We start from the raw sequence: 13464 nt of genomic DNA on the forward strand, positions 1-13464 counted from the left end.
CTTACTGGTTTTGTGCTATTTTGATGTCGACTCGGCTTTTCCCTGACTACGCTGTCTTATGGTCCCCTTGACTCGTCTCTGGTATTCGTTTTTGTGGTTTTCTAGTTACCTTTGACTTTGGCTTGTTAGACTATTCTGTTCTTATTTAGCCCGGCCATTGTATGTGGGGTTTGGTTATTTTCTTTACATTTAGGAGGGTTGTCATTCTGCGTGTTGGGTTACTTATCGTGACAGTAACCTTTTGTAAAATTGCAAAATCAACAGAAGTCATTAAATCATAACTGGTACAGTATAAAAGTTACAGATGTTGCAATGCCGCATTGTACATGAATGCGTGAAGTATAGTGATGTCCCAAACGGTTCACTGGCGAATAGTTCCTGGCAAACATAGCGCGTTCGCCACGGACGCCGAACATATGCGATGTTCGGTCCGCCCCCTATTTTGTTTTTTTTTGTGGTCTTTCAGCCAAATTTACTAATACTAAGTAAAAATTACTTAGTATTAGTAAATTGTGCCCCTACTCGCAATACCGCGAGTAGGGGCATGTCTATTAAACAGTGAGCAGCCTGTGGCTGCTCACTGTTAAAAAAAAAAAAAAAAAGGACATATTGTCCTCCCCCCGGCCACCAACCCTGAGCGGCGGGTGGGGGCCCTAAATACCAATAGGGGGGGACCTATTGTCCTCCCCCCGGCCCCCACCCCTGAGCGGCGGGTGGGGGCCCTAAATACCAATAGGGGGGGACCTATTGTCGTCCCCCCGGCCCCCACCCCTGAGTGGAGGGTGGGGGCCCTAAATACCAATGGGGGGACCTATTGTCCTCCCCCCGGCCCCCACCCCTGAGCGGCGGGTGGGGGCCCTAAAAAAAACAATAAGGGGGACCTACTGTCCCCCCACCGGCCCCCACCCCTGAGCGGTGGGTGGGGGCCCTAAAAATAAAAATAAGGGGGGGACCTATTGTCCCCCCCGGCCCCCACCCCTGAGCGGTGGGTGGGGGCCCTAAAAATAACAATAAGGGAGTGACCTATTGTCCCACCCCTGAGCGGTGGGTGGGGTCTCTAAATACCAATGGGGGTCCTATTGTCCTCCCCCCCGGCCCCCACCCCTGAGCGGCGGGTGGGGGTCCTAAATACCAATGGGGGGACCTATTGTCCGCCCCCACGGCCCCCACCCCTGAGCGGCGGGTGGGTGCCCTAAAAAAAACAATAAGGGTGGACCTACTGTCCCCCCCCGGCCCCCACCCCGAGCGGTGGGTGGTGGCCCTAAAAATAACAAGGGGGGGAACCTACTGTCCCCCCTGGTCCCAAACCCTGAGCGGTGGGTGGGGCCCTAAAAATGACAATAAGGGGGGGACCTACTGTCCCCCCCGGCCCCCACCCTTGAGCGGTGGGTGGGGGCCCTCAAAATAAAATAAGGGGGTGACCTATTGTCCCCCCCGGCCCCCACCCCTGAGTGGTGGGTGGGGGCCCTAAATATGAAGGGGGGGCCCTAGTCACCCCCCCCCCAAAAAAAAATTATCTCCCTACCTACCCCCCTCACCCTAAAAATAATGAGAGGGGATGGGGTGGGGGCCGGGGAGGGACAATAGGTCCCCCTTATTGGTATCTTTATGGCCCCCACCCGCCGCCCAGGGGTGGGGGCCGGGGGGGGGGGAGGAGAGTAGGTATCCTCCCCCCCCTTAATCACTATTGTGGCCAGAAAGAGTCCCTGTGGGTTTTAAAATTCGCCTACCTATTGAAGTCTATGGCGGTTCGCCCGGTTCGCCCGGTTCGCGAACATTTGCGGAAGTTTGCGTTCGCGGTATGCGAACCGAAAATTGTATGTTCGCGACATTACTAGTGAAGTAGATACAAAAGGTTCATAAAGGGTACATTGTGGTGAGCAGAGTCTGAATATTGAATATTGCCTTATTGCCTAGTACAATGTTAGATGCACATGTTGTGAATTCTCTCATATGCAAATGGAAAACTGAGGTGTAAACTAATGGCATATTGAATAGACTGGTAACATAAATAATAATAACATAAACAGAATGGGGATAATCCTTTGCTGCCTAAGGGATTGTTTCCCTCTGCAAAGTGTGGTATCACTGGAAATTGAGAGTACCTTAAAAGAGGTAGCGTCAATTCTACAATAGAGATATCTAGTCAGGATTTTGGTCTGACTCAAGTGGGTCGGCATCAGTCCAACATATGGGGTAGTAAGGGGGTGGGGAGGGGAGTTAGGTATGTGAATGAGTGTGCTGGCCATTCTAGGGTGTTCAATAATGAAAGTTTAACAATGGAGTCCAGATGGCTGTATGTGACGGACCCCTGGCACCTCGACCGGATACCTCTGCCAATCGATGCTCCTAGTTCTTGCCGAGGACTCCAAGCACTTCCAGCGATGCAGCTATGCCGGGGTCTCACCATCCTTCATCCACCCTGGACGCAAGACCAGGATCCAGATTTCAGTGGGCAGACCTCTCCTACTCCAGATAGCGTAGCAGGAACAAGCTCTTACAAGAACTTATACTCAGGGGAGTATTGTGATTATAGAAATCCCCAAGAGTGTAGTTATCCCATCCCCCAAACATGAGCCAATACTTCATGCAGGGGTCTGTTTAATGCAAGCCAGCACTCACAATTTATACAGTTTTTCAGTTACAGAGAAATAGGCTGTGCGTCCGGTCTACTTTCAATGTTAAAAGTTCACTTAGATTGCACGGGTCCATGGCACGGGTCGGATTGTCAAACGGCGTTCAACTCCAGTCGAAGATTCAAAGTCCAGAGAAGGTAAAGTTTCAGTGGTGTTCGTGCCGTCGCATGTCCGATTTGAGTTCCATGAACTCGACGACAAAACACAGCTGAACTCGTTTGACTGAATAAAATAGCTGCCGCCAAGTGTTTGAATGTCGAATGGCGGCCACTTCGAATACTTCAACACTTCGGCTGTATCCGAAGTGCGACTTCGACTAGTTCAAAATTTAAAGTACATTGTGCCAAGTCCCGATAGGCACAATTAGGGTCTTTCGGGCAAAATAAATTAAAGGGGCCATAGTCACTTGGCAAAAGGGTGGCAAGTAGTCCCCTCCAAGTACAAGTAGCAAGGTAACTTTTGCCACACTGTATATTTATCATTCTCATTGTTTCTACTCTTTCAATCCATTCTTTTATTGATGGAGCAGTGGGTTTTTCCAATTGATGGGAATTAGCAAATTTGCTGCTGTAAGTAGATGATTTAGTAGGATGCGGACAGGTAGGAGAATGGAGTGGGGGTATAAGAGGAATAGAATGCCTCTGGTGTTTTGGGTACCTGTCGCCTTTGATGATCTGTAGGTAGGATGCTATTCTACCCCAATAGGTCTGGGTGCCCGGAGAGGACTACTTACCAGCCTCCTGCCATGTGACTACGGCCCCTGGGATGTATTGCCCTTTAAGAACGTATTTGGGCATAATGGATTTTTATTGTGCTGCTGCTGGCCCTTTAACTCCTAGGAAAAGGATCTGTACTTTTAAACTGAAGAGCCGAAGTGTGCGCCATTTGAAAACCGAACACGTGGCGGCGGCAATTTTAATTCATTCGAACGTGGTCAGCGGTATGTGCTGTCAAATTCATGGAACTGAAATTGGCTACAAAACGGCACGAAGGAAGTTTTACCTTCCCTGGAACTAATGCATTCGACAATTTGAATGGCGTTTGACAGTTCATTCGACAATTCAAGTGGTTGTCGTTCGTCTGTTTGAACTGACTTTTACATGTGAAATATACCGGCAGCACAGCCTGATTCTCTGGAACTCTGTTTGGGCATGAAAACGTGCGTGCGGTCGGTCAAAAATGACTTTCAGCTAACTTTTTAACTACTGGAGGGAATTGTATGATTTTTTGGGTATGTTTGTATTTGAAGTATGCTGATTCTGAAAATTTAAGTTTTTTTGTGAATGTGATGTATACTTTGAAAGTTATGAATATTGTGTAAAACTGTATTTTTCCTGCCTGTGATAATTACATTAACCCATTGTGTTTGATTGGATGTCCTACAAAACCCTGTGGGTGGTTCTGTATGTGTAAAACTTGTATAAAAGAAAGCCCTTTGCTGCCATTAAACATAACTACTTGACCTTTTCTTGAAGGGATTGCTATATTCACACTGTACTCCCCAGGGTAAGCTCTTGTAAGAGCTGTTCTTGTTCCTGCTACACTCTCTGGAGGAAGAGAGGCCTGCCCACTGGACGCTGGATCCTGGCCTTGGGTCTAGGGTGGGTGAAGGACGGCGAGACCCCAGCGCAGCTGCATCACTGGAAGTGGGGTCTGCAGTGCAGTGGTGTCGGTTGGAGGGCTTGGAGTCCTCAGCAAGCACTAGGAGCATTGATTGGAGGGAGGTACTTGGTCGGAGTGCCAGCGTTCTGTCACAGTGTTTTTTCAGGACAACCACATGTGACATGGGGAGCCTTGGGGTTGGTTAAACCTCAAGCAGGTGTCTGGGTCATTTGGGAAGAAGGGATGTATCGGGGTTGGCGTATAATGCAATCTGGGTATCGGTTTATAATTGCCTTCAAGTGTGGTTTTGCAGATGGAGGAATGAAATATGTTTGAGAATATACATTTATAATTCTCTTTAGTCAGGGAGATTGGTAGATCGTCCTCCCATAGGTTTGTGTATCTAGGTAGGTTGTGTGTTGCCCCTTGTTGGAATACCTTTATAGAAGGTAAATAGTTGTTTAGTTTTCAATTATCTAGTGTCGCACATTCATTCTAATGTTGAAGGATTCCTATATCCACTGAGTAGGTTCGGGGTGGAAGTAACAAAATGGGAGAGTTGGGAGGAACTGAATAATTAGAGGGGTGTGGGTGATATACTTGAGATAAGGCTGGAGCATGATTTGATTCCCTGCTCATTCAATACAGACCCCAGTGTAAGGTAAGAAAAGGTGTGAAACTCTCAAACAATTTGGTGTTGAGGCTTGGTGGGAGTTGGGGGTTATACGTTAATGGATATAGAGGAGATGGCTAGGGAAAGATATCCAAAATGTATTTGATGTGAGACTAAGTTCTCAGAGTTGGTATTATAGTGGGATGAGTGTTGTGGTGAGGTTTCATGTTAGCCCGACCAGATTTGTACCAGGGAATTGTGTGTATTGAGTTCTCAATGTGGACCCATTTCTTCTGGTTGTGGGGTTTGGACCATTTGTAGATTCTTGTCAGAGTGATCTAAGGGAGGACCCTGTATTAGAAAGATAAGTTACCCAGTCTAAAGATCATATGAAGCTGGATTAGAATTGTTTAATCAATAAAAAAAGGAGGTGGGAATAGTGATAGGTAGAATTTGCAGCAGATACAACACTTTTGGGACGGTGTTCATTTTTCATATGTAAATTCTACAAAGCCAGCCAAAATAGGCTTATTCCACATTGTAAGATCTTTGGAGATGACTTGTATGAGGGGTGGGAAGTTTAGTTTGTAAAGCTTGTTTAGTTGGTGCGGGAGGTTGACTCCCAGATATGTAAACGTGGTGGATGCCCATGGTAAATAATATTGCAACACGCTTCAGAATAAGTTGTCATTATATAAATACTACTAAAAATAATAATAATAATAATAATAATCATGAACTCTACACTCACCATGTTTTCTAAAACACCCATCATTGTAGCGAGTTACATGACCCTACAGCTCACTATCCCGCCGCTGTTATAGAGCAGGACAACCCGGCAAACCAACCAGGGAGGGAGGGACCAACTCAGCTAGGTACGAAAGTTAAATGTGATGTTTCTAAGATGGCTGCCTATTTATATAGCTCAGCCCCTAACCTTCTAACTTACCAATCCCTACATGCTTCCTCCTATGCCCCGCCTCCTAGCCCTATCAAGGCCCGCCTCCACTAAGCTGTGCTTTTGTTACATGGGGCTACATGAGAAGCACTGCCGTTCGGTATGTAAAATCAATGCATTAAATTACCATCGCGTTTTGACCTATAATACATAAAGCTGGGCGCCACGCTACAAAATGGTGGGACGTTGTGAGTCAAGGAACATTCTGATGATGATGACATAACTATAGAAACACTGGAAATGGGAACGATGAATCTTTCACTTCTTGCATGAGTTTCACTATGTCCTCTATGTCTATGGTATACTATATCCTCATTGTTACAGCCACAATGAGTCATTTACTCACAAGAACAAACATATACTCATATTAAATGTATAACTTGCATTAAGTGGAAATGCAACAATTCTAAGATGCATTTTCAGTTTGAAATTGGGGATAACCACAAGCATTGATTGTGTTGAGCTTTTTCAATTGAATTGTTTGATTAGTTCATTGCAAACAGCTGCACGTCGTCTGTACATGTTTACATTAAACCTGATTTTCAGTGGGGGCTGAATAATTTTGATTACAGCTGTATCTAATAGTATTTACAACTGCAGAGTTATTCAGTAAACACTGGATTTTGTAAGAAATTGATCAAATACAGTGAAAATGCCTAAATTCTGACCGCAATTCGCTGATTTAGTAACGCCAAGTGCGGCCAGGATTCGCTTAGTCTGATCAATTCTGTAAAATTATTTGGATACATTTGGAAAATCATTCATATCCAAATCTGAACCAACTTACAGCACCGGAATCAACGACCGCATGGAGACTGAAGATAAACTGAATGCGTCTGGCAGGATGCATGTTTGCAAATTATCATTCATCTGCTTTTTGCTAGTGCGGCCTCGGCTACCTAATGGGTAATCTGGCCTCTTATCTCTCTAGTGAAACACTTTTCTAATCCATCTCAGAATCTTTGTAACAGCCACACATCACGGGGGGCAGGGCCTGGCAGCCAAGATGGCCGGACGCACTTTATACAAGCTCCCACAAAGATGAGCAAAATTAAGCGAATACCGTGCGACCTACCAGAGCTGGCGGCACACAGGGGTCGGGGACCGACTCAGCAGACTGTGAGCAACAAATCGACACCGGTCCGGCACCTGTGCGCGTCGGAAAACTCATTGCCGGCCACGTGGCAGTCTAAAATAGAGCGAGGAAAAAGAGAAGGGAGGAAACCGCGCCCTAGATATATACAAATGTGGATATATATATATATATATACGTACACAGAAGTAGTAGTTATGGTCTCTTATGTAGTTGACCTCAAAGAAAACAAAACATAAAATGATAATAGTGCAGTATGTCAAGTATAGTAGGTGCGTGGATAGATAACGGGAATAATCCACACTCACATTGCCCAGAGCTAACTTAGAGCTCAGCTGTTTAAACGCCTGGACGGAACAATCCCCGTCTAAGGATATGTAGATGTCTTGACAATCTCAGGTAGGCGATATGTAGAAAAATAAGAAAATCCAGATGGTGCAGTATGTAGTGATAAAATATATAAATAAATAATAAAATATCGTACTCACATTTGCTAGAGCAGAACTTGCTCTAGTTTCAATAGCATAGGTGGTATAGTCCCCACCAAGGAACAAGATGGTGACCAGGAGCAAAAAATAATAAAACCCAAGTATAGTACAATGGATAAAGACAATGTATTTAATACAAATATATTTAAAGAATTAAAAGTCTATGTATAAAGTCAACGAACCACCGGCCAAAGAGAACTCTGGCAGGAAGTGAAAGGGTTACAGGGGTAGTAAAGGGCATAACCCTAAATATATAGAGAGAACAGAGAAAGTAATGAGGAGAGCTCCTCGTGCAACCTCGATACTTCTCCTCACCACTGCTACCCCCAGATGAATATCAAGCAATAGTAGCTTAAAAACTGACAACCTTTATTGAAACAAATAATAATAATAGTTTAAACCTCCCACACACACACGGAAAAACACACACTTTCACCCTAAATAGTGAAGATTAAAACATAAAGACTAGAGACTACAGATCTAGCTGGTAGAGTATTCAGGCATATTCCTTGTATAGACAAGTATATAACAATGTATCAGAGCAGTGCAACTATTGTATAATTATATGAGACAGCTGAACACATTTGCAAAAAGTATATACCAAGGAAATCCAGCCTGTTAATAGTTAATTACAGTCAAACGAACAGCAGGAGGCCTTCCCCTAATGAAAAATAGGGAAAAATAAACTTAAGTAACTGTAAGGAAACCAAGTCTAGCCAAACCGCTTTCGGTAGTTTCCTCCCGAAAGGTCAGAGTCTAAGGTAGTGAGAGTTCTGTTCGGTAGTTACAGGAAATGAAATCCATACAAAATATAACAGCTTCACAAGATAATTCCCTTGGTAAAGCATACGAATTCCAAATAACAGTCAGAGTCCAGGATCAGGATACAAGTAGAACTAACTTTTATTCACATACATGACTTTTTATGCAGGTCCCCATGCAAGGGGACATCCCACAGGGAGGAGTAACATTTATCCAATCCTGAACAGTAAAAATATAAAGCACACCCAATACAAACAGGCAGTTCCCTCCCCTAGTCCTGGAGATAATCAGGTCTGATATAGTAACAACCTAATTATCTTCAGGCTGAAAATTCACTGTTTTCCCCAATTTCTGGAACACCCCTTTATACCTGGGGTATCCCCATAAATCCTACGTCCCCTGATAGCCCCGATCTGGGTGACCAACATATCCAAATTTCACCCACATCGGTTCAGGGGTTCGCAAAAACTATGGAAGTCCTTTGTGACCGGTTCACTGTGGGTGGGCTGCCCAAAATAGTTCCAGAGATTCGTGGGGTTTTGCCGGTCACTTTAGAAAAAGGGAAAAAACGAATAAAAGTACCGAATGAATTCCCCTGGCTCCTAGCAGCGATTGTTCCCCTCATTCGTGTGCATATTTGTACTGAATAGCGCTCTTCTAGCTAATCGGTATCAATAGTTCCAGCGTTCGTATGATTGAGACCGGTGTTCGGGAAGTCGAGTGTCCGATTTTAGTTCCAGACACTCGACGACCAAGTCCCACTGCCTTTGTTCGACGAAAAAAAGATGGCCGCGGTTTTCTCTGCCACGTGGCGTTCGGCAGTAGGAACGCTGACCGCACACATAGAGGGTGAAAGTGATGCAGGCTTTGAAGTTAAGTGAGCCAGGGGTGGTCTTTGTTCGGCAGTCCCATTTGCCGAATGAAAATACACAGAAAAGCAAGAAATATGCAAAAAAATACCGAACAAATAGTAATTTCTTCACACTGCTCCCCCCTAAGTCCATAGGTCGGCATACCCGCCTAGACCCTGTCGGGTTGGCTTGGGGATGTCCGAGAAAAGTAGATGTTTAGGAGTCCAGTTCGGTCTGGCGTGACAGGCCATCCGCATTACCATTTTGTTTGCCGGGCCGGTACTGCATAGTAAAATTATAAGGTTGAAGAGCCAGGCTCCACCGTAATAGCCTGGGATTGTCTCCAGCTACCCGGTTAAGCCATACCAGGGGGTTGTGGTCAGTCATAAGGGTAAATGCCCGCCCATACAAATAGGGCTGAAGCTTCTGGAGTGCCAACACGAGGGCCAAGCATTCTTTTTCTACGGTGGCATAGCTGACTTCTCGGGGTAAAAGTTTACGGCTGAGGTATGCCACCGGGTGTTCCATGCCGTCTGTTCCCACTTGGCTTAGCACGGCTCCCAGCCCAAACATGGAGGCATCTGTGTGTACAAGAAATTGTTTAGTGTAGTCGGGTGCTGCCAACACAGGAGCCTCACTCAATGCCGCTTTAAGCTTCTGGAAACCGTCCGTGCACTCTGGGGTCCAGGAGACCTGTTTGGGAAGGGCCTTTTTGGTAAGGTCGGTGAGGGGTTTGGCCAGGGCGCTGTATTCTGGGACAAACTTTCTATAATAACCGGCCGTCCCTAAGAAGGCTAATACCTGGGTTTTGGTCCGAGGCTGGGGCCAGTTAGCTATGGCCTCTACCTTAGCTGGCTCTGGACGCTGTCTACCGGAGCCCACCCGGTGGCCGAGATACTGTACCTCGGCCAGGCCTACGTGACATTTGTCGGGTTTCAATGTGAGCCCTGCGAGGTGGATTCGTTTGAGTACCCTGGACACATGACCCAGATGGTCTCCCCATGTGCAGCTGTAGATGGCAATATCATCTAGATACGCGCATGCGAAGTCCTGAAACCCCTCCAGGAGCCTCTCGGCCATCCTCTGAAACGTAGCCGGGGCATTCTTCATCCCAAAGGGCATAACCTTGAATTGGTATAGCCCGAAAGGGGTGACGAATGCCGACTTGGGGATGGCCGCAGGCTCCAAGGGGATCTGCCAATAACCTTTGCACAGGTCCAGGGTAGTCAAGTAGTTCCCCCCCGCCATACGGTCTAAGAGCTCATCTATTCTGGGCATGGGGTAGGCGTCTGTTATGGTACGATCGTTAAGCCTCCGATAGTCTACACAGAAGCGCGTGGTGCCGTCGCGCTTCGGTACTAGTACTACCGGGGAGGCCCAAGGACTTTGAGAGGGTTCTATTACCCCTAGCTGTAACATATCCCTTAACTCGGTGAGCATACTCTCACGCGCTGCTTCCGGGATCCGATATGGTTGTTGCCGCAGTGGCGTCTCTCCCTGGGTTTCCACGCGGTGTACCGCAGCGGAGGTATAGCCTGGGGTGGCTGAAAACATCTCTCGGTATCCCTGCAGCAGTTGAGTGGCCTCACCCTTCTCTATGGGGTTTAAATTTTGACCCAAGCTTACTTGGTCAATAGTACAGGGGGCGGTGTCTAGTAAATCAGGGAGGGGTAGTCCTTCACTATCCTCTGTGGCGGGGGCACACACGGCGCCCACATCCTCTGTTCTCTCAAAATATGGTTTGAGCATGTTCACATGGAAGGCTTTGGTCAGCCTTTCATCTGAGCATTTGCTCACGATGTAGGTAGTCTCGCTAACCCGTTCTACTACCTTAAATGGTCCCTGCCAGGCTGCTTGCAGCTTATCCTTTTTAACTGGTCTCAGAGCTAATACCTTCTGCCCTAAGTCCAGTACTCTATCTTGGGCTCCCCTATCGTACCATTTCCTCTGGTCCTCCTGGGCCGTCTGCAGGTTCTCCCTAACCGATTCGGTGAGAGCCCGCAGACAGTCCCGGAACTCCAGGACATACTGGACGATAGGGACTCCCCCCTCATCTGTATTGCCCTCCCAGTGTTCCCGTACGAGCTCCAGTGGGCCCCGAACTTTTCTCCCGTACAGGAGTTCGAAGGGGGAAAACCCAGTGGAGGCCTGGGGCACCTCACGGTAGGCAAACAGAAGGTGGGGAAGGAATTTTTCCCAATTCTTGTGGGACTCTGTAAAGGTTTTTAGCATCTGTTTTAGAGTGCCATTGAAACGTTCACAGAGCCCGTTAGTCTGGGGATGATACGGGGCGCTGAACAGGGGTTTCACTCCACAGCTCTGCCACAATTGTTGTGTCAGGGTAGCCGTGAACTGGGTTCCCCGATCGGAAAGGATCTCCTGCGGGAAACCTACTCGGGTGAATATCTGAATAAGGGCCTCTGCCACGGTCTCTGCCTCTATATTGGTGAGGGCGACTGCCTCCCGGTATCTAGTGGCGTAGTCGACTACCGTTAGTATGAACTTTTTGCCCGACTGGCTGGGTCGGCTGAGGGGTCCTATTAAATCCACCGCTAGTCGGTGAAAGGGCTGTTCTATAATGGGCAAGGGGTGAAGTTTGGCCTTCCGAAGGTCTCCCCTTTTCCCTACCCTTTGGCAGACGTCGCACGTCCTGCAATAATACTTGAGGTCCTGAGTGACCCTGGGCCAGAAGAATGTTTGGGTTAACCTGTCCCTTGTCTTTTTAACCCCTAAATGTCCTGCTAGGGGAATGTCATGACTGAGTTTTAACAACTCAGCCCGGAATTTACGGGGTACAATTAACTGTCTTTTGATGACCTGGGTGGCCCCCTGTCCCACCCCCTCGGTCACTCTATACAGCAACCCCTTATACCACTCAAACTTTTCGTGCGGGTTGTTCCCTGGGGTAACGGCCGCTGCCTTCCTATAACCCTCTAATGTGGGGTCGGTGCGCTGCTCTTGTTCAAACCCCTGGGGGGTATCCCAGAAAGGAAAGGGAGGATCGAGTAAGGGGGGTATGTCGACTCTCACCTGGTTTTCCTCAGAGTGCAGCAGAGCTTCCAGTCTGGCTTGAGCTCGGGTGGTAACCGGGTATGCCTCGGCAGGGGTGTCTCGGGCTAGTTGAGAGGTTAAGCATCCCACATCATTTCCCAACAAAACCTCGGCGGGCAGTTCTTGCATAATCCCAACCTCCAGCTGTTTGGACCCGGAACCCCAATCGACAAGGATATTAGCGGTGGGCAGTTTGTGGATAGCGCCCCCAGCCACCCTCACAGCGACTGTGCGTCCGGTGCGAGCTTGTGCTCTGATCGTGTGAGGTTGCACCACAGTCAAAGTAGCCCCAGAGTCTCTCAGCGCCCGGGCCCCCACGCCATCCACGGTAATCCATTGGCGGTGGTGGTCCCGGTTGTCACCCCCAGCTTGAACTGGGTTGACCTCGTGTAACACACTCCACTGTTCTTCTTGGTTAGGGACATGGGTTGTGCCTTCTTGTTGCACACAATGAGCAGCTGCCCTGGGTTGTTGTGGGGGTTGCCGTTCCCAGCTTCCCCGGTTTAAACGAGGGCACTGATTCTTATAATGTCCTGGTTGCTTGCAATAATGGCACACTGCAGGGGGTCGAGGTGTGTTTGCTGGGTTCGGTGAGGGGTTACTCATGTAGGGTCTAGGAGGGGTAGGGGTTGTTGGAGCCGTGTAATTAGGCTTAAAAGGTGGTCTGCTCACCCCTTGCTCCTTCCTCCTGTTATCCTGGTACTCATCCGCTAGCCTGGCGGCTTCCTCCACAGTTTTTGGTTTTCTATCTTTAACCCAGTCCTTTATGTCCTCTGCAGAGTGATTAAAAAATTGCTCCAGTAACATTAGTTGCAAAGCATCCTCCAGGGTGGTTGCTTGGCAGCCCTTCATCCAATTGCAGGCCGCCCGTTGTAGCCGAAAAGCCCATTCCGTATGGGAATCTTTCCCAGTCTTCCTCAGCTCTCTAAACTTTTTCCGGTATGCCTCCAGAGTTACAGCATATCTGGCCAACAAAATGTCTTTTACTTTTTCATAATTGTGTATGTCCCCCTCAGGTACTGCTCGCAGCGCCTCGGCTGCTCTACCTGACAATTTACTGCTAATGACTGCAGCCCATTTCGTGGAGTCTAATCCCTCCAGTGCACATTGACGTTCAAAGTCTTGCAAGTAACTGTCAATTTCCATCTCATTGTCATTAAAAGATTTAAAGGCTGCATAATTTACCTTCTTTGGTATCTCCCCAGTACTTCCCGGGGAGTGCAGTAAATCTCCCTGTGACGGCCTGTCCCGGTCCTCTCGCTCTTTTTGCGCTTGTCTGGCTTGTGCCATGACCTGCAAAAGCGCCTCTGCAGTTGGGCAGGGTCCCAATAGACTGATCATCCATCGGATGTCCTTTTGCATCACGGTTTCTTCCTCTTGATCCATCTCTGTATTACTGGTATTATCGCT

This window comes from Pelobates fuscus, chromosome 5 (genome assembly GCF_036172605.1).
Source record: "Pelobates fuscus isolate aPelFus1 chromosome 5, aPelFus1.pri, whole genome shotgun sequence".
In the NCBI taxonomy this organism is placed as follows: Eukaryota; Metazoa; Chordata; class Amphibia; order Anura; family Pelobatidae; genus Pelobates; species Pelobates fuscus.